Source organism: Corapipo altera, unplaced genomic scaffold (genome assembly GCF_003945725.1).
Source record: "Corapipo altera isolate COAL_440 unplaced genomic scaffold, ASM394572v1 53, whole genome shotgun sequence".
In the NCBI taxonomy this organism is placed as follows: Eukaryota; Metazoa; Chordata; class Aves; order Passeriformes; family Pipridae; genus Corapipo; species Corapipo altera.
The window spans coordinates 3,337,253-3,358,497 of record NW_020884900.1 but is presented as its reverse complement, the minus strand read 5'-3'; the positions used below and the strand labels follow the sequence as shown (position 1 = coordinate 3,358,497).

The following is a 21,245-nucleotide window of genomic DNA, read 5'->3' as shown; positions in this document are numbered from 1 at the left end:
GTCTTTGGAAATGGCATGTAATCCCATCCCCTACTTCCCAAACCACACGTGCAGTGCTGGCACTGGCTGCTCAGGGTGCACAGAAATTCTTCTGTGTAGGTCCAACCCTCCCACAGGAGGGGCCCAGCGCTGCGTGTCCACACACCGAGGTGGGGCACATCCCTCGTGGGCCTGGGTGGCTCATCCAGCTGGTGACTGCAGAGAAGGAGCAGGAAGGAAGCAGAAGTGTCTGGATGGTCATACTGACACATCTACCAGCAAGGGGATGGGTCAGGCACCCAGAATTGTGTGACAAACTTTTTAAAAAAAAACAACAACAACAAAATCCAACACCAAAACACGGGACCTCTCTAATGTCACAGTCATACACCACCACTGTGTTCTGTGAATCAGCTAATTAGAAATGGATTAGCATGTGAAACACGGATAGAGACACAGCTGATTTAGTGGGTACTTAGAGACCCAAACCAGCTTTCTCTGTGCATGCTGGGTAGAGAAGATTGCTTTGCTTAACTTTGCTTCTTAAAAAGTAAATATATAATTTATAGGAAATGAATTTAATTCAAAAATACCTGTTGTAGGTTCTGAGTTTGTCTGAAAGATTCTAATTTTGAAGTTCAAAGGAAATCCACACCTGAATAGACAAACAAGAAAGCAGTAACTTTGAGGCAGATACTCTGCTGTGAATATATAGAAAATTGTTAGACAAGCAGAGAAAGGATTAGGATAGAAATGGAATTAACATCCACTATTTTTGGCTTAGCTTCAGATAGCTTATGAGAGGATCTAGGCTGCTTTCACTAATTCCACTGAACTACTTTAAAGCAACAAATGTGTATTTTGCTATGACTTATGATTAAAGTTGTGACCTATTTAATGCACCAGTAAATTTAGTCTCAAAATATTAAATATAATGTATGTTATCAATTGAAAGACATACACTGGTAAATTAATGATGATTATAAAATTCTTCAGTATTTTTATGTTCCACGCATGTCAATATATAAAGCGAGATTTCATGTAAAATAATAATACCCCATGTATTTCAGTATGATCATATTTAGCTCCTGTGTTATGTATCCATTAGTGATTGCTTTCTTCCCTGCACTGGCAGTCTTCAAAATAGTGATATGACAAATGAGACATCCACAAAACAGATCATAGTTTTCATAAAGAGGATAGTAACATGGGATACTGACATGAGATGATGTGTTAATAACAAAAGAAATCCAGCCATGCTTGCATTTCCTCCAACAAGCAAACAGAGAAACTACAAAATGCCATAGAAGTAACACAGCTGCTGGATCCTTTCAGGATACTTGATTTTGAGAACTCAAGAAAAAATCTATGCTGCAACTTGGCAAGAGCGACTATGCTCTTTGATAGAATCATCACAGAATGGTTTGGAAGGGACCTTAAAGATTACCTAGTTCCAACTCCCTGCCATGGCAGAGATGCCACTCACTGGATCAGGTTGCTCAGGGCTCCATCCAACCTGGCCTTGAACACTTCTAGAGGATGGGGCATCCATAACTTCACTGGGCAACCTGTTCCAGTGCTTCCTCACCCTCACAGTAAAGAATTTCTTCCTAAAATCTAATTTAAATCTCCCATCTCTTAGTTTAAAATCTTTCCACCTTGTCCTATCACTATCTGCCCATGTAAAAAGTCATTTTCCCTCTTTTTTATAAACCCCTGCTTAGTACTCTGTTAACAGTAGCAATAGACAGTGAGGCAGTATGAATCACCTAACACATTAAACAATACAAGTTAGTTGCAGAATTTGGGAAGAGTCAGAGAAATTTAATGCTATTTACAAGAAATATGCATGCAGTGCCAGAGACTTATTTCTCTAAGACTTCCACAGTTTATTTTTGCTTTATATAACTGTGATGGTCAACCCACAAGTCAATCACACTTATAATAGTGACTGCAGGCTGTTTCACTTGTTCTCACTTTGCTGATTATACAATTAAAAAAAATAAAAATTTCCTCATAACAATTCATTTTATGCTTTCAAAACCAGCATCTGACTGCAAAGTGGTGATCAGAGCCATTTTCAGAGGTGAGAACAATAGTATGCAAATGTGGAATTTGGAAAAATATTTGGCAATTTGATCCACACCAACATTTTTGGATGATAATTGTAAATTTTTGGTTCTTGCCCTGAATTTGCTCCTTTATTTGCATCATTCTGGCCCCACTGTGCCTCAGTAACCTGTGCAATAATCAGCTTCATAAGACAAACACAGAATTTCTGCAATAGCACCAAACTCCAAGACAAACACATATATGTTTTATACAAGGAGAGTAGTGTGATTTTAATTAACTTAGGAGATTTACTTGAATAGAAGGCTGCTATATGTAGGTTCTTAACTCTGTTTAATCTTATTACAAACACCATGGTTATACATTTGAAAAGGCAAGAGTAGTTTATGGTTAAAATGACAACTTTAACTACAACCTAAGGGGCAGCTGTAGCCATGAACACTGCTGACACACAGGAAAACCTAAATTTCTGCCTGAACAGCCAAATTACCTCAGGTACCAGAAGCAGTACAGCATATTTACACTGTGTTCTCTTCAGGCCTGGTATTTAAGCAATGTGTCTTCCTTATTGGAATCTATGACTGAACTTCTAAGATACATGTTTACTGTGGTAAAATGACATAAAAAGGAACATCACCTAATATGATATTGATTTCCTTTAGAGCAGTACTAATTTTGAAGAGACTTATACCACCAAAACAAAAAAAATAAGAGCAAGGTTATGTCTAAAAATGTGTCCCTGCTTGCTCACACTGAGAATTACCAGTCATTTCCACAAGATAAGAAAGATCTGTTCTGCACTCAGAAAAAGACTGACATGCTAATATGGTGAGTTCTGATGGCCTCTCCCTAACTACTACTACTGAAAGAAACAGTTCATTAGCAGTAATCACTAACATTTATGTTGGGTGGGGGGAGTCAAACCACTTGAAAGGCACTGGCAAAACAGGATTAGCCTTGGTAAAAAGCTTAGAGGTTCAAGTGTCTGGGATTAGGAGTTTTGTTGTTGTTTTTAATTGTTATTTTATTTTGGTGAATTATAAGTGAAAGGAAGAAATAGAGGAGTTACAATAGGGTAAAAGGTATCCCTCGTCACGGAACGTAAAAGACTTTCTCTAAATTCTGTCAATACAACTATTTCAATGCAATTAGATTAATAAAGACTTAGGTTGAGACTCCAATCACTTAACCTTTAATCCATCATCTTCCTGTAGGCTTTCCATTTTGGAATAGCATTATAAATGTACTATGACTTATTCAGTTCAATCTGCTAATGTCCTTTTGTGAATATTTTGGGTCATCTTAAATATTTTCAAGCATCAGACAGATCTCCAGGACAGACTGGCTGGTGCACCTACAAAAGCCATCAGATGGACACAACAGATAAGTGCACACCAATGGGAATGAATGGGATCGTTTTTCAGTTCCGCACCATGAGAAGCACTGGTGACAGTGGTTCATGTCACTGGGACTATAATTCCCTGTAGGAAGAGGAGTACATTTGACAGGCTAGAAAACATGAGAGCAGAAGAGTTCTGACCCTCAGTGCACAGGACTGCAAAGGCACACTGGACAGACATCTCTCTGCATTGATTGGTAACAAGATGAGAAGGAAAGAGTCCCCTTTTTCCTGAGTCCCCTTTTTCCATCTCCATTCTGAGGAGTGAAGCAGAGACCTCCTCCCCCAAATGCTGAAGGGACTATGGGTAACCTGGTTACCAGTGACCTCACCAGGGGATAATAAATGAGTTGCCACACCAGAAAATGAATAGATTCCAACATTTTCCAATATATTCACCTCAGTGCAGAAGGACAGGGCCATTGTGTCCACAGTTACTCCAACAGTATAAGAAAAGCCATGCAAGAGGGTGAACATTCTCTTTTAAGAACCAGCAGGGAGAGCCCACAGCTCTGGTACAGCCTGAGCCAGGAAAGCAGAGCTGAGAACTCTGAATTCTAAGAATGAGAAAGGCTAAAGTGAGAGTGCTACGAGAGAGGAGCCTGATATGGATGAACCTAAAGAGACTATTTCAGTGACATCTTTAGCTGAATTCCCAGGAAGGACAATTCACATGGGGCTGTAAATAAATCATTGGGAAATCAGAAGCGCACTCTATCACAAGGGAAGCATGTGTTGGGATGTAGTCCTGACACCACCACATGATCACTGTGCAACTATGCATCCTCTTCACCACCTTTATTTAATCATCTGTCCCAGAAACAATTTCAAAAATCTCTTGGATTTTGGTCTTTTCTTTTAGAAGAATTTTAGAAGTAAAACATTACTCTCACCCAATGTGCACATAGATCTGCCTCAGCATGCAATTACCCTACAATATACCCAACAGAGCTAAAATATGAGATATTGTACAGTCATATTGGATGCTCACTGTTAATGTTTGACAGCTCACTTTTTTAAAGCTCAGCTCTTCAGTCAGAAGACTTAAAACATTTTAATTACAACTGAAATATGCTGATATGCTCACGTGATCAGCTGTTTTCAGCAGCTGGGGCTTTAAAAAACCCAAATATTATGACAGCAGGCAACACTGACCTAGAATCATGCTTGCAGTGAATAGTGTGTGCCTACAGAAGTGGTATATTAATTTAATTGTCTTTCTGATTTAAGCGGATCAGAATTAAGCAAAATGAAACTGTTAATTCAGCTGCCAGGTTTATGCTGCTAAGAATTGCTGGCTACTGGTATCCACTGGCAGTACAGAAGTCCTGTGAGAAAAACATTTCACAATTTCTTTAGGAACTAATCTTTAATGCAGAAAATGTTTGCAGTGATCTATGAACATCTGGATGTATTTCAGAGTGACAGACACTAGTGAACCTTTTCCTATTCACAGCAGAGGATCAAATTGTATTCCATCACACGTACCAGCTTGGAGAGGACAGGGTCAGTCTGGTATAGAAAGACTTGTGCTCCTTAAAGCTCTCTTTCTGTGTCTACTCCTCAGTCCTGAGCAGACCACTTCCAAAGCAAACCCACTGATCTGGAACTCTGCAAAAACACATGGCCATTGCTTGCTCAGCAAGCCTCTGCCTGTCAGAGGCCCAAGCCTGCAAACTGTGTGAATCACAGCTGCCTGTGAAGCAGCTTAGAAATCATGCAGAAACCCAGCAGCTCATTTACAGCCTGCTTCCAATCTCAGAGCAAGGGAATACAGCTGGATATTAATGCAACCTGTATAGGAGGCCAGCAGTTTGCATGTCAAACAAACTCCACCTAACCTGGCTAAGTGTTCCAAGATTAGAACACTTACTTGTAAATTCATGTGTTTTAGTAGAAAATGTTCAAATAATAATTTTTGCTACTTGCTTGAAAGCTTAACAGCAACAGTTAGAGGGAAGATATGAACTCACCCAAGCCACCCTGCCCTATGGATACCCTGGCTTTAACAACAGGATTCAGCACTGTAGTTATTTACCTTTGAACATGAGGGCAATGAAATACTCTGCCCTGACAAGTGAACACACCTCTGACACCTAAAGCTCTGTCACAGAGCCTGTGTGAGTGGATGGACGGTCAGTGTGTGTGTGCTCTGCGCTGGCTGGAAGGCAGTGGCCAAAAGCACAGAGCTTGAGCCTCTGTGTAACATGCCCAGCCTTTCCAAAAAGCTCACTCACTTGGTCTAGTGTTGTGCCAACAGAGATAAAAGCTTTATAACTAGTTATTAGCTCAAATCTGCCTTAAAGACACTGCCTGGATGTAGCCCCAGGTACAGTGGCTTTTCATGTTCACATATCAACATTAATTGAAGGACGGCAGTTCCTATAGTGGCATCAAACAGGAATAATGGGGAAATAAGCAAAAGTAATAATAATAGCAAAAACATCTCCATTAGAGTAAAGGAAAACAGTATTTTAGATTGAAAGATGCCCCACCAAAACAATCAAAGACGGTTCATTCTTCTTGAACACATAATATTTGAATCTCTTTCCTACCTAGAAAAACCTGACAACTCATCTAGCGAGACTCAGTAATTTACCTTTATTTCTTGTTCCCTTGTTTTTTTCCTGTGATTGAACACCACACAAAGGGCCTCAAAATCCCCTTAAATTCTTTATTTAAATGAGTGTTTGTGAACTATACACAAAGCCTTGGAGAAAAGGAAGATTCAAAACAACAATCTGTCTAACTCCAGAAGCCACTCTCAGTGGTGGCAGGGAAAAGACTGACTTTTATATTGTAGACCTACAGAAAACTGACTTCCAGATTATAAATAACAATTGCTCAGTAATTAGAAAGAGGAAACAACTGCCTTCTAATTCTGTCTGTGCCCACTGACATACTGTATGACCTTGAGCAAGTCATTCCCTTTGTGACTCAGTTTACTCACTGTGACTCAGGGATTAGATGCAGAAGCCCCTGATGTAGGTATTTAAAGGCTTAATTCATAATTGCAGAGTGCTCTCAAATCCCAGAATGAAAGATATTAAATATAAGACATTGAAAATAATGTATTCTGGCCCTTCTTTTGTAATACTTGGTTTGAAAGAAATAAACAGAGCATCTCTACAGGAAATTCTTGTTGTACATGCAGAAAGCTCACCTTACCAGTAAAGCTGAGACACTAATCAAGCCTCAGAAGCACCCTCCCCCCTCCAGCTTTCAAGCATCAAGTGAGGATAAGTTATCTTAAGGATTTCAAATACACAAACCCAGTGTTACCAGAGTTTCTCAAATTAGGTGCTGTGTGTATATACTCTCTATATAATATGCATGGTATATTAAATAACAATGTGTTATTATAAGCAGCTTCATTAAACCTTTATAAGCAACACTGTCACAACTGCAGACCACATTGTCCTGCAGTGCCACATTCACTTGCAAGCTTTTATTTACTATGATGGACTTCTCATGAAAAAGAGATTCTCTCAGAAATTTAAGCTGTCAGTTCACACTGCAAGCTGTCTTTTGTATATCCTTAAGCTGGAAAAGAACTGGCAATCTCTATCCAAAGGGATAAGTGAGTATTGAAAAGGACTAAAAAGAGGACTATCTAATCGTATTTCATAGCATTGCTAAAAGCTGCCATTGTAGTATGAGCTAGCTTTGAAAAGTACACACAAAGAACGTGGGAGGAACTAGGAAGAAGAAGTTTTCATTTCAAATTTGGTATTTTGTCATTAAAAAAGTGGTATTATATTGAAGTGCAATGTCTGTCTCTCAAAAAAGCAACTGTACCAATTCCTCTGTGATCTGATCAGTCCTATGTGGGAAACTATTATCTATATTTTTCAGAAAATGCCTGAAAGGGATGAAAGGGAGCATCTCTCTACTCTATCAGGACTTCTCAGGAAAGAAGAAAAACATCAGAGCTTGGCTATCCAAGGCTTATTTACCACCAGAGACCTTGAGGAGAAAAAAACCAAGACAGAGTAAAGTAGTAGACCAAAGCAGCAGACTAAAGCTTGCAAATATTTGTCAAATCCAAGTATGTGAAGAACTTCCTCTAGAAATAACATTTACACCCTGCTCTAAGTAGAGAAGCAAATTTCCCCTCTCTTTGTTTAATCTCAATCACAAAATGAGCTGCAGAAGTCTCTACTTCCTTATTTAACATTTAATAATGTCAGGAACACAAAATTTTGAGGTATAAATTTGAAACAACTCAAGAGCTGCAAGACAATTCAGCTCCTGTCATCACTTGGATAGAGGAAGATCCCGAGGACAGCTAGAGGATAACTCTTTAAGCATCTGGTGCTAGCTGCTAGCAACAAGATACTGATTATAATAAATAAAGTCCCTGTTACAGGACTTCTTTGCTTTTCAGACATTGGTTTGACCATATTCAAGGCCCAAGCAGACATAACCCTAAGAAATCTGATCTGATCTCATAGCTGTCTCTGCTTTGAGCAGGAGATTGGAACGGATGGGTTCCTAAGGTCCCTTGAAAAATGAGTGATACAATGATATTTTTTTATTGTTTTCATAATTTTGTGCTTTTATCTGTCCTTGCCAATGAGAAGTTTTCATGTAGCTTCTCATCCTGAGCCTCAAGAGAAGCTGAAACGTGCAGCCATTTTGCAATACTAAACCATCTTTTAATTGATTAGTGGAACCTGCACCTTTTACTGAAACGAGTTAAAAAAGGAATGACTTTGGAAAGGATCACAAAAGTGATCCCTGTATTCTACAGGCAAGGGGATGCATATGAAGGAGGCAGTGACTCCCAAAGTTTTCCAATCCGTTAGCACCTTTCATGTTACTAAAGCAACAAAAACACTCCACCCCTTCTACATCTTAGAGGCCATTGAGAACCAAATAATTTTAAAAGTCTAAAAAACACCCCAAAACAAATGAAACAGGTGGCTTTGTGAATTCATCATCCCTCCAATTTCCATATCAGGTTTGCCTAGTTTGAGCTGAATTGATCTTCCAATTCAGCTCTGATGAACTGGGTTCTGTTTTCTGCACTGTTGACCACAGTGCAGCTCTGCAAGTCAAATGAAGGTCTTACAACTGCTCAATCCCATTAACCTTTATTTGCACACTAAGGTGTGCCCTTGCTAAAGCTTAATTAGCAAATACTCTGCAGATGGAGAAATACTCCTGCTCCTTTCTCTGTTTTGTATTAAATCCACAGCGTGGAGAGTTAAGCCATAATTTTGGAAGACATAGACCTTTAAAGATGCACACAGGGACAGGCCAGTCAAAAGATGATCTTTCTTATGATGCTTTTCTTTGTGCAGAATGATGCTTGGCTATAGCTCACATGCTTAATGCTCACACTCAGCACCAAGCTAGCAAAGACCTGGCTGATGTCAACTTCATTTAGCTGGCCTGACCCAATTCCCATGCTCAGAGCATATACACCTAAGCAGCATCAAAGAGATTTTTTTTTTTTTGTGGTTCCTGTTGCTACAGAAAATTTCTCTGAGTGCAACTCTATTCTGAAAACTTTAACAGCTTTTCTAAATGGAAGAGACCACCTTCTTGCCCACACACCACTAAAGAATCAGAGGGCACTCCTTTAAGGGACAGCTCTTGAGACATATATGAACTAACAGCTGCATGGCTATAGATTAATTCAATAGTTATAAGGCATCCATTAGAAATATTGCATCAAATTATCTTAACCACAGAATAGCTCATGCAGTATTTTTTAGTTCTCTACCTTCTCATTGCATCCCTCATGCAGATATTCCTGACCACTGTACTCCAACATTTATTTTCATTCTCCCCCTCATTGTGCTTTTACAGAAAAGACTTCTCTCACATCGCTGAAACACCCCCACTCTCCCGCCAAGAAAAAAACAAACAAGACTATTCAGAGTTTGGATAATTCAGATCTTTCAGAATTTTAATAGCTCAGAGAGAAGCATTTTCACTGATACAGCTTTACAGTTTACACCAGTTAGAAACCTCTTATTTCTGTGCAATGTGGCTGCAAGAATTAACCAAAAGGCCCTATGGTGTGGCTCATTGCTATGGGAAATGGCAAAGACAAACAAACAACCCCCAAACACAAACAAACAAACCAAAAACACCAAAAAAAACCCCCAAAGAGTTCATGGCTGACAAAGACGGTAAAGTGTAACATCATTTGTGGCCTATGATTCTTGCTGTACTGTTGCTCTTGGGCCAGAATGGTTTGGGGCTACAAGTAATGAAATATCACACACACCTGCCAAAGATTTGTTTCCTTTAGGAAGTAAGAGAATTGCCCAGTGACTTGAGGGTCACTTGCAACAGTAAAACTATGGCATACAGTAACAAAAAAAAGCTATATTTTTCCTAATTAATTGGAAAAAGTACTTATACAAAAAATTCAATTAACAGCTCTCTGTCTAGTCCTTAGCCTTTGAAAGCATAATTCCTAGGCTTCATTCTCCTGCAAATTGGATAACAGCTTGCAATATCCAAATACAAGGGACCAGTGAAGTACACTCCATCCTCATTTAAAAACATTAACTCCAGGGGAAAGCAATGGATAATTCAGGCTCTTTAATCTCCAGAGGAGTTGCTGAGGAAGAAACAGGATTTTATTGCTGTTCTGCTCAGAACTAACCCACCTGCACTGAGATGTAACATTATCTCACTGTTAAAATTCCTCTGCTCTCAGAGTGTTTTAATGCTGCCTCCAATTTACCCTTTCTTATTACCCTTAACAGAAAGAAAATTAAACTTCAGAACTATAATGATCATCAATAATAGCTTTCACCTATTCTACCCTCCCTCAGACACTTTGATTTTTCAAGTGCAAAGTGAATACGCATAGTTTACTATGGCAGGAAAAATATGGATTTGATACGGTTATCTAATGAGAATTTATGATATTTGGTATTATAAACCAGCTCAGATACCACAAGGCCATATGCAGTTTACTGCTCTTGTTTATGCAGTCTTAGATAACTGTCAGAGCAATTAAATGGCAATTGCAGCTTTCTCTAGAGTACAGTTAAGATAAAAGGTCTGGATTGTAAAAATCAACAAAACCCTATAACTTGAGAAATGTTTTACAGAGTTACTGAGTCACAATATGAAAACAAAAAGTCCTCATCTAACCCACCCTCATAAACGAAACCTTCCCTAAATCTAATTCTTTTACACAGAGACTCCATGCAGAGGTCTTTGAACTCGGATCTTACTACAATCTACATCCTGCAAGCATTCAGACATATGCTTGACCTTAAACATGCAAACAACTACCTGCAAATTTTAATCGTCTTGGTGCAAGGAAATCACTGATATTTTTGTACGAGATGATGACTTTGAAGCTTGAGTCAATGGAAAAGAGGTAGATTTTGATCTCTGTGTGGTCCATCTTATTTACACACAGAGATCGACATCTTACAAAATATATTTATCTCATGGCTGTCTCTCCAGTCACCTTTCATGCTTTGAGTTCTCTAAACAGAAATAACTGCTTGTTCCCCCTCCCTTTTAAACATCTTGCCCTAAAAACTAGAAGTGCATCAGCACAGATTCTTGCTTTTAATCATGGGAGGTTGTAAACCACAATATATGCACAAAACACCCTTCTACAAAGGATTCTGATTTAAAACATTTCCTCTAGTGACAGTAAAAGGCCAAACCAAATCGAATCTTTCACAATGGAAGAGACATGTTTTGGTTTAGGAGAAAATTTTTCTTTGCCATTCTAAATAGCAGTTGAACATTTATCTAGGAAGCAAGACTGTAAAACAGAGCTGATATGCAGAAACCACTGAAATATTCCTCAGGTTTTCTCTAGTATTGGATATTAACTTCTTAGGAATTTAAAAAACATGTGGTATACATGGTATAAAAAACCAAGGTAAACAATTCTCTGGCAGATTAGTACTAAAAGGTAGTAATTTAAAATAATACAATTTACTCTTTTCTCTTATTTTTAGTATCAAAACCCTGACATACACACAAAGGATAATCAAACAGCATCTTCATAAACTTGCAGGTGTGCAGAGGAATAAGATGAACAAGATTATGGGGGTTTTTCTCCCCCAGAGAAACAGTGACAAGCATATTCTAGAAACACTTACTAAAGGACAAACACATACACGTAAGTGAAAGACATCAGCACCAAAAAAAATTCCTTCTGCAGAAATACATTAAATTCAATTAAAGCTCAGAGCCATAGCTCCCATCATTTTAGAAAAAGAGAAACTACCATTTCCTGGGCTTTTCAGTCCAGCTATCAACCCCCTGCTGCCAACATAGCACTTACAGAAGCCTGGGTCTGTCTCTGTGCAGCTCCTCTCCCTTCCCCTCATCTGCTTTGTTACTCTCAAAGACCTGCTGGCAGAACAGGGAGGACTCGGTGTCCTTACGGGAGACGAGAGAACGGGCAATACATGACTTCTGTGGTCCTTACCTTCCCCCTACTCAGAGATTGCACATCCAGCTTCCCTGTCCAAGTTACTTGGAGGGTATTTAAAAATAGATGCTCAGAAATCTGAGGAGAACAAAAGCCAAAAGAGTTCAGATTTCCTTTCCTTGATCCGCCTGATGCTGTTGACACTAAGGTGAGCATATGATAAGGGGAAGGAGGTGGGATTGTTAGAGAGCTTCAAAGGCAGGAGACTGGGAGATGGGGTTCCCTCTGCCTAGATGTGGCATCCCTTCCTGGCTCCCCCCTTGGCTGGAGAGGAAATAAAATGGAGCCTAGGAGGGAGGGAGAGAGATAATCCTGCTGCTTCATCTGATTAGAGAAACTGGGCCTGTGCAGAGGCGGCAATGCCGCCAGGGAAGCACAGGGAGGGGAGGCAAAAAGGGGCAGGAAGAGGAGGAGCAGTGGGGGAGGAATAAAATTAGAAGGGTTAAAGGAAAATTATAAAAGATATACAAAGGAACTGGCTCAAGGGCCAAGGCATTCTGTATGCCTACAATTTCTACCTTCAAGTAAAGGTGAAATCACCAGTAGGAAACACCCACTGCTTCTAGTAATATGGGGCAATTGGAAAAAAAAACTAAATCAAACCCCAAGCCCAGAATGCATCAGTTGTGTAGGCATGGACTGGGAACAAGGATGTACCAACGGATTGAAAAGAGTGAGATTGTTTGCGCTGAGCAGGGGGAAATGGAAAAAAACAGTATGCTACTGACAGTTATCTAGTTTGCCACGCACGGGACACAACTTAGAACACATTTTCTATTGCAAGTCATTTTCCAGAACCTGTTTCCACTTAATAAGACAAATCTTAGTTGAACCAAAGTGACTTTTTAAAAAAGTATGTGTCAGCACACTCACCAGGGTGTTTGCAGCTGTGCCCTCGGCTGCCCTCCTGCAAGTCTCCTGCCTTGGCAGCTGTGCTCCCAGTCGTGCCCTCCCTCCTTCCCTGCCTGGTGCAGGAATTTCTGGGCTCACAGATGCTCACCTACTTACCTGTGGCCACCTGCACCACCGTGCTAGTGCAGCCCAGGGGGATCTCCAGCCTGCAGGAGGCTGTGGTCAGTCTGGTCCTCCCTGCACACAAATGTGAAGGCAGCACCTTGTCCTCACACTCAGCTGACACAGGGGCTCATTCCAGGGCACAGGCAGGGTCCCCTGGGTGCTGCTATGAAGCATCCCCTGGCCTATCCTGCCCCAGCAGGAATATCCTACCCCAGCAGCAATATCCTGTCTCGAGGACACAGCTGACAGGTGTGGCCTGTGGTGCATCAGGGAACGTCAAGGACAGATGTGACCAGAGGAGTCTTGTCTCCAGCCATGGTGGCCTGTTTTTGTAGAGAATCTCCTCTTTCCCTCACCTTTACGAAATGCTACACTCAGTCCTTTCCCAAGCACCACTCCTTGTCTCTGCATTGCGAGTTGTTTAATTTCTTTCTGGCCTATTCCCCTCCATTTAAAGCTTCACACAAGGCAGGTTGGTTGGATCTCTAATGGGTTAAGGAGAAGGATGCCAAAATATCAGAAAATAGCCCTTTCAAATTCTCTTTCTTTCTGTTCAGGAAGGAGTTATTACCTTTCTTGTAAACCACTTAGAGTAGTTCTCACTCTGTTCCTAAGCCTTCACCCAGTACCTGTCTATCAGGCCTACCTCAGCTGAGAGAGGGGGATCAAGACCCCCTCTCTGATGCTTTTAGGAATGTGAGATTTCTCCCTGAGTCTTCAGAATGGGCTGCAAAAACAGTAATTTCCTACGTGCTTCCAGGCTTTGTTCCTAAGATGCACATCCCCACAGCCTCACTGAGCAATTACTCCCTTGGGCTACAGGTCAGGAAACATTTCAGGGGTTAAGACCATGCATGGGTCAGCAGCAGCTCTCTGGCTGCCATGTTTACTACAGCAATGAAGCACAGTAGGCACTACAAGTCAGCTGTTTGTGCTGACCTTGACATCCTTCCTGCCAGGCTGGAAACAGAAGTTCCTTGAACCTGTCCCTTCCAGCACACTCTTATCAGCATTCCTGGTGGCCCAGGATCACACCAAGGTGACTCTCCCCACCCCATGGCCTAAGACTGCAGTGGTGCTGCAGGGAGAGCACAACTCTACAGCATTTGCTTCCTTTCTTATCCCAGCAAAAGACCTTTGGCTGACATGATGACACACCCCTGGCACTCGTAGCTACTCCAACATCGTTCCATGGGTGCCAGTGGCCAGCTGCAGAACAACTCAGTATGACCCTTCTGCTCAAATTCATCTCCCAGACTTGTCTCAAGTTGCCTAAATGATGTCCCAAGCACATATAAAAGGTACATTGTGAGGATAATATTGCACTCAGGTTTTCCTTTAAACCCTCTACGGGAGGAATTTGCACAGCTCTCTTTGCCTGGGTTTGGTATGTCCAGCAAGGTTGACTATTTTCTTTAAAATCATCAAAATGTGCTTACTGAAAGGTACTGGTGACCAACTTTTACCTCAACAGGTTACACATCTGGGCATTCATAATGATGCAACTGGCATACAGCTTTTTCATTCTACATTTGATGAGAAAAGTTGTAAAAACACCTCAAGTTCCAATTTTGAGAGTTTATTCTCTTTCTTAAAAAAAAAAAAAAAAAAAAGACAGTTAAATGAAACTGAGAAGTCAGTAGCCTACAGATCCATTAGTTTAAATCCGGACAATGCTGACAAATTTCTTCTGGGGAAAAGAAAAACATAGTTTTTAAAGAGGATGTTTGCAGAAGAGTTCTGCCACTGTGGCTCATCCTGACTAGTATTCATGTTTCCCTGAGAACTCCACCCAGGGTTTAGACGTGAGAATGTGTTTAAGTGCATGAAACAAAGTCCTGTGCCCAGGCATGAAAAAGAGCTTTCAAAACTACTATTTACTGATTTGGGTGCTTGAAGACTGGCAGAAAGCAAGCCACCAGCCCCATGACTTTGAGTCACCTCATTTGAGGAATGGCAGTCAGCTCTGCTTGCCTGCTGAAGGAGGACACCACTGGGCAGAGCTGTTGGACCTGCAGGCCAGCTTTTGTCAACCCAGCCTCCACCCAGGCAGCCAGGGCTTCCATATTCAAGAGAGGAGAAGCCTAGTCCTAATCCAGAAGCCCTTCATCTAACCTAAAATTCACTAACCACACTGGCCAGATACCCCTCCTCAGAACAGGATATGGGGCAGGAAAATCATCCTCGTTGCTTGGTTCCTCCATGAGACCTAAAAACTTGTATTGAAGCCCTTCTCTCATCCCTTCCCATCTATAACCCCACAGTCTTTTCTTACACTGTCTGATCTGCTGTCATTTGTAGCAACTTTTCCATGCCAGGTGGGTGACTGGGACTTGCCCAGACTGTGCTTGCTGGATTCCTGCATCAGCCTTGAACCTCCTGAGCTCTGCTCCTGGCAGAACTCTCTTTGGGGAGGCAGTTCAAGTGCCCGGGGTGGCAGTGTCCTGCTGGAAGTACCTTTCTGTGCTGGAGCTCACACAAACACTGCTTGCAATTTGTTTGTATCTCTGTCTGGGGGCTCTGCAAGCAATCCCTGAAGGGTGATATTTGCTGTTTGTTGATTCAAAGCCACTTAAACCAGTGAAACCGCACCTGCAACCCGGCAGATTTTAGCTTAATGCACTTCTGGAATATGCTCTAGTCTACAACAATAACACAGCCCTCCAGGACCAATATGCTGTCTTGTGGGTAACACTGCTCATTTGCCTGAATGTCATCTGCCACAGCCAATTTGGATCAGGTCTTGGATATCTCCATTGTAAAGTATTTTTGAGTGTTTCTGAAGAATAACAGCCCTTTAGCACAATCTGAGAGAGCCTTCAAGATAATAACTAATGCACCATAGGCAAATTTAACTTCTACTATGCCTGTAACCACTCAGAAGCTCTCCACTCTAGATACTGCTTGCCCCCTATTGAAATTGGCATTCTGTTTGCAGTGCCAGCTTTTCAGGTTTTGCTCATGCTCAGATACCTAAAATATCAGTCCAGTAAAGGAGTTGGCATAGCAAGTGTTTTCACATACCACTTGAGGCAAGTGAAATGCATCTGAGGTTGTTTAGAAACATAAAACTGACCATCACCTTCCATTTGACATAAAAAACACAATTATTTCTAACATAGAATTTTATAAAGAAAGCAATTGTCAGATAAGCATTATCACAATCACTTCACATTAAAATTTTAGATAAACACACAAGAGCATGTAATTCAAAGATAACTTACAGATAGAATCCACTTCATCACGTGTTAATGTTCTACTTAAGAAAGCAATGCCACATATATAAATGCTTAACTTCTTAAAAATATCTGCAGCTCTAGCTTATCTTCCCCTCTACAGGAGTTATTTCAGAAAATGAGCTCTTCTCAAATTCTCAGACTTCCCAGTACACTTCCCAGAGTGAAAACCTTACACTGCAGGGTTAGATAAGCACTAGTGCCAAGGCAGAGTGTGAATATGTGAGGGGTTGTGTGTGTGTGTGTTGCCCTCAGTGACTTGGGCAGTTTGGCTGGAGCACTTTCCAGTAGAGACTGAGGCAAAAAGGTCATAGAGTGCCTCACCCTAACCCATATCCTAGAAAATATCCTGTATATCTATAATATCCTAAATATCCATATCCTGGGTAACCAGGTCTCCCATTTCCTCCTGAAGAGGGTCCATATTTTTCCTAAGCTTTCTTTTATCACTCATGTACCTTTATAAGCTTTCCTTGTTGCATTTGACATCCCTGGCCAGGTCAAATTCTATCAGGGCTTTAGCTTTCCTATCCTGATCCCCGGATGGCTGGATAATTTCCTCTCAGGATAACTCTTGGCTTCCTTTCTGTGTTTGAGTTTGTCCAGGATCTCTTTGCTCATACATGCAGGCCTCCTGGCCTTTTTGCCCAACTTCCTCTTTGTTGGGATGCATCACTTCTGAGCTTGGAGGAGGTGATCCTTGAATATTAACCAGCTTTCTTGGGACTCTCTTCCCTCCAGGGCTTTATCCCATGGCATTCTACCAAGCAGATCCCTGACGAGGCCAAAGTCTGCTCTCCTGAAGTCCAGGGTAGTGAGTTTGCTGTGCACCCTTTTCACTGCCCTAAGGATCTTGAACTCCACCATTTCATGGTCACTGCAGCCAAGGCTGCCCTGGAGCTACATGTTCCTCAACAGCTCCTCCTTGTAGGTGAGGACACGGTCCAGCACAGCACCTCTCCTCATTGGCTCCTCTATCACTTGGAGACTAAAGTTATCATCAACACATAAACCAAGAACCTTGTGGATTGTTTATGCCCTGCTGTGGTTCAACAGATATTGAGGTGGTTTAAGTGCCCACGAGGAGCAGAGGTTGTGAATATGAGGCTGCTCCTACCTGTCCATAGTCAGGAGCTTAAACCAGGAAAATAGCCACCCTTTATCCCATACCACCTACATCAAGCCCAGGTCTCACACTTTCAAACACATTCCAATTAATCACCACCACCTTTTCTGTTTTTTTGATATATACACAAATATTCCCTCAGGCTATGGGCTATCCCTCTAAATTGTCTATTGACTTAATTCGTCTATGAACACTCTCTCTATATATAGATCTACATAAACACTATGTAGAGTGTTTATATCCAACCAGCAGCATGACAAGTTCTGCTTCTTGTGCCTGTGAGAAGAGACATTCTGGTTAGACAGCCCAATTATAGCAGGTGAGGTCTACGAATAAGCCTCTATTCTGCAATTCTGTTTTTCTGTGAAAAGGAAGATGATTTTTATGTGTTTATCTCATAAAGTCACCACGAAATTTGCCAGGTCATCTGCATTTATCTTCATTGGGAATAATGTTGGAATACTACTGACAAGACTTTTTTCAAGGAGCAACATAGATGTAGTACTCTTCTTTGCAGAATTAATCTTTTTGAAAGCTGTCAGAATTTTTAGACCTGCGAAAACTGGTCCTTTGAGCTCTGTCATCTCCTTTCTTTTTCATCTTGGATTTATGAGCAGCTTTCTCAACAAAGCAGACCAGTTCTTTTGCCTTTATTTTGCCTTGGCACTTAGCGAGGCAGCCCAGTGATATAAAAAATCTCATATATTTCAAAGACTTCGCAAATCTCTTTACAGCACTTCTTTTTTTTTTTTTTGTTATCAAACAAATAGTACAAAAGCTGATTATGGACAATACAAACAAGGTCCCTTTTTTAAGCATGCTTTGCTATAAGCCAAAGATGTCATTAGATGAAACCTTACATCTCATCTTAAATCAAGGGACTATCCATGGACACTCTGCTCTCATTTCTCTTTTCCCTGATGTCACTTCCTCCCATGCACAACCACCAGAATGACTCCTCTGATCTCTACAATTGATTATATCCATCAGCAAAAAGCAATAAATAATTGCACCAAACCCCCCAACCTTTCAAGCCAGTTTTGGGGTAGCTTTAAGCTGCCTTTCATGCAATAAGGGCTTTGGCCTTTTTGAGAAATTAATCACGTTTAGCTTCGCCCTGAATTTGATTGCTAGTCTTCCATCTGTTCTGGTACTCTCAACTGGAAAGGAAGCAAGTCAGGATCACATAAACAGGGAGGACTTCCAGGGCCTGCTCCCAGAAAAAGAAAAAACACTACAAAACCCACACTTCCAGAAGTCACCAATAATCCTGTCCTACGTGATTTCTCCACCAAGTCACTCTTGCAAATTTGGATCTGACCTCTTTTCACAACTACATTCATGTATTACTAAACCTCTTTGGTTTAGTTTTGCCAATGATGTAATTTAGAAAAATTATTTGGTTTTTGGACAACAAAGTATTGAAGTCTGTTTGATAAATTAACTGGTGCCCAGGGCTTAGGGTTATGAACAAAGCCTCTGTAGAGACAGTTTGTTCTACTTAATGGGAGCTAAGCATCTAAATAAAGATTTGAACTTTGATGCCTCAATTCTCTGATGTAAAATGAGGAGATGGTATCACTGAGAAGCTGGGGAAAGCACAAAGGAAAACACTGCACAAGAGAAAAGTACTGCAGCCTCGGAGCACCATTTCTGACCCTGATGCAGCCCCAAGAAAGGCTTTGTTTTCCCATATGACCTGCAACATTCCCAAACAATTTAGACCACAGTCATCATAATGTAGCTGTTGGCTTCATGGCCTGTGGATCAACTCAAGTCCACTCAACACTCCTAATCCAGCCTCCCTTTCCCTGGACAATAGGCCTGGGCAACAAACCCATCCTCATTTCTGCCTAATGCAGCAGGAGCCCACCTATACTGGTCTCCCTGACTTCATCCAGGATGTCCTGGGGAGAGTATGTTGGGAGCAAGAGAGACAGAGGACAGAGGCTTCAGGAAAGCTGGGGGAACTTTAAGGAAATTTGGATCTGGTCCCTGTGGCTGCCTACATTAGACCAGTCTCATAAGAGGCATGATCCTTGGTGAGCAATGCACTGTACATAAAATAATGCTTGCAGAATTAAAACCTATAAGTACATATAACTATAAAGTACTGCACAGAGATTTCAGAGCAGCCCCACAGCAAGAGAACAACGCTATTTCAAATGCATCCAGTGCCAGAGGCAGTTCCAGAGAGATGGACTGTAAGCCAGGCCAGCTCTGCCTGCAATAATCTGCAGGGTTGACTCTGTGACAGATTGAAATGCAGTAACAGTGTTTATGCAACTAAATCTTGTTCTAATCTATTAGTTTATGTAACCTTTGCTCATGGATATACTGACTCATAGGTCTCAGGAATCTAAAGAAAATCTCCTTTAACTCTCTCCCATCCTCCAACCCCCAGTTGCCCCATAAACAAATGGATTGCTCATTCTCTTTGAGGAAGAATTATATTGCTAGCAGGAAAAAAGGCATAACTAAAGTTCTCAGAACCAGTGTACTATTCCATACAACCCAAATTATATAATAAGCTGGCCACTGGCAGGCAGGTGTCCTTCAGGTTAGCATTTCCAACCACAGAATGTACCATTTGAACCCCAGGCTGGGGAAGGCACAGAAATTGTTTACTTAGCTCATAGGGAGAAAAAATACTGCTTTCTAGCATTCAGACTTCTTTTATTCTAAATAAAGCATGGCAACCATATCTGTGGGAACGACACTGATGTTTCCCAGCTTGAAAGATGTACTTTCATCCTTCCTATATTGCTTGCATTTCCTAGAACATTTTCACATATATTTTGAGTGAGGAGCTGTCAACAGGAACAGAGTGAAGAATTCTTGCTGCAGTAGTCAAAACTCTAGGGATTACCACACAAAACATGCCTACATCAGCTTATTTTGTCCCTTCCTGGCTAGGCTCTAACCTAGATTTGTGAAAGGATTTGAGCTAGAACGGACCCTTTTTTGAATTCTTGGGGTGGTGGTTTTCATATCTTTTTTGGTGGGCTTTTGTGTTTGGTTGGGGGGGGTTGTATGGGTTTTTGTTGTTGTTGTTGTTGTTGTTGTTTGGTTTGGTTTTTTTTGCTGCCACTGCAATAGTTCACAGAGCTACTGCAATGCTGCCCACATAACTGCACTGTACCTGATTTAATTTCTAACCCTTTGTATTGAGGATTCATACAGTGGCCAAAGCTGATTGATATCAGTTGTAATTAAAAAGTATTTCGAGCCAAATCCCATCGTATTTGGTGTATTTAGGAGAGGTCATTATGTATTTTTGATGCATGCTAGACACTATCATTACTAGATAAATATTCTGTAAATGGATCAGTCATTCCTTATTATTTGTAGCACAAGCAGTATGAGAACAGGCAGAGTGCCTTTTTCTATTAAGTTCCTGTATATATTGGATGGTGTCCTAGTGGATTCTTGATCACACTGAACTGTCTATTCTGCACAGCCAGAAGCTGTCTCCAAGAGAGATGGGTCAGGTTTCAGCACTGCCCTGTGCAGCGGTTTTCCAAGGAAAGCCGGCAGAGACAGCCCCGGGATGACGCCCGCCGGTCACCTCCTGGCACTGAGCAAAGAGAAAGGCATCACTTACCCACGTGAAATAGGGACTTAATTACATGAAAAGTTTATTCTTTTTACCTACATTCAGGATTTTGAATGTTCGTTGTTTTTTTTTTTGACCCTCGAGACTCATTACAGTCTTGCCCGGGTTTTTCAGCAACCTTTTTCTTTTTAAACACAAATATGTATGGGATGGCATCCATAAATCTGTTGTGGCTCTACACTGGGCAGTTTTAGGTGCATGTGCCTATAAAAATGCACCTGTAAGTTACACCAAACAAGTCATCAGTTTTCCCTATCTGATTCTAAAAACAAACATCACATTTTTCTCTCAGTTAAAAGTTTGCACCCCATGAAGCTGTACCAATTACACCACTACCTATGGTGTAATTTCTATGCCATATATATAATTTT

At 41.0% G+C, this 21,245-nt stretch overlaps 1 protein-coding gene across 2 annotated transcripts in view; it reads right to left on the bottom strand.

The window, feature by feature from the left end:
• GPRIN2 (G protein regulated inducer of neurite outgrowth 2) overlaps positions 1-21,245 on the bottom strand; it is a 34,844-nt gene that overhangs the window by 7,955 nt on the left and 5,644 nt on the right. The window contains exon 1 of one of the 2 annotated variants that reach the window (XM_027649419.1): positions 11,730-11,785. The exons of the other annotated variant lie outside the window; for it this stretch is intronic. The gene's annotated coding sequence lies outside the window, so the exon portion shown is untranslated. Of the gene's footprint in view, positions 1-11,729; positions 11,786-21,245 lie in introns of those variants that run through there. 2 annotated transcript variants of the gene reach the window in all.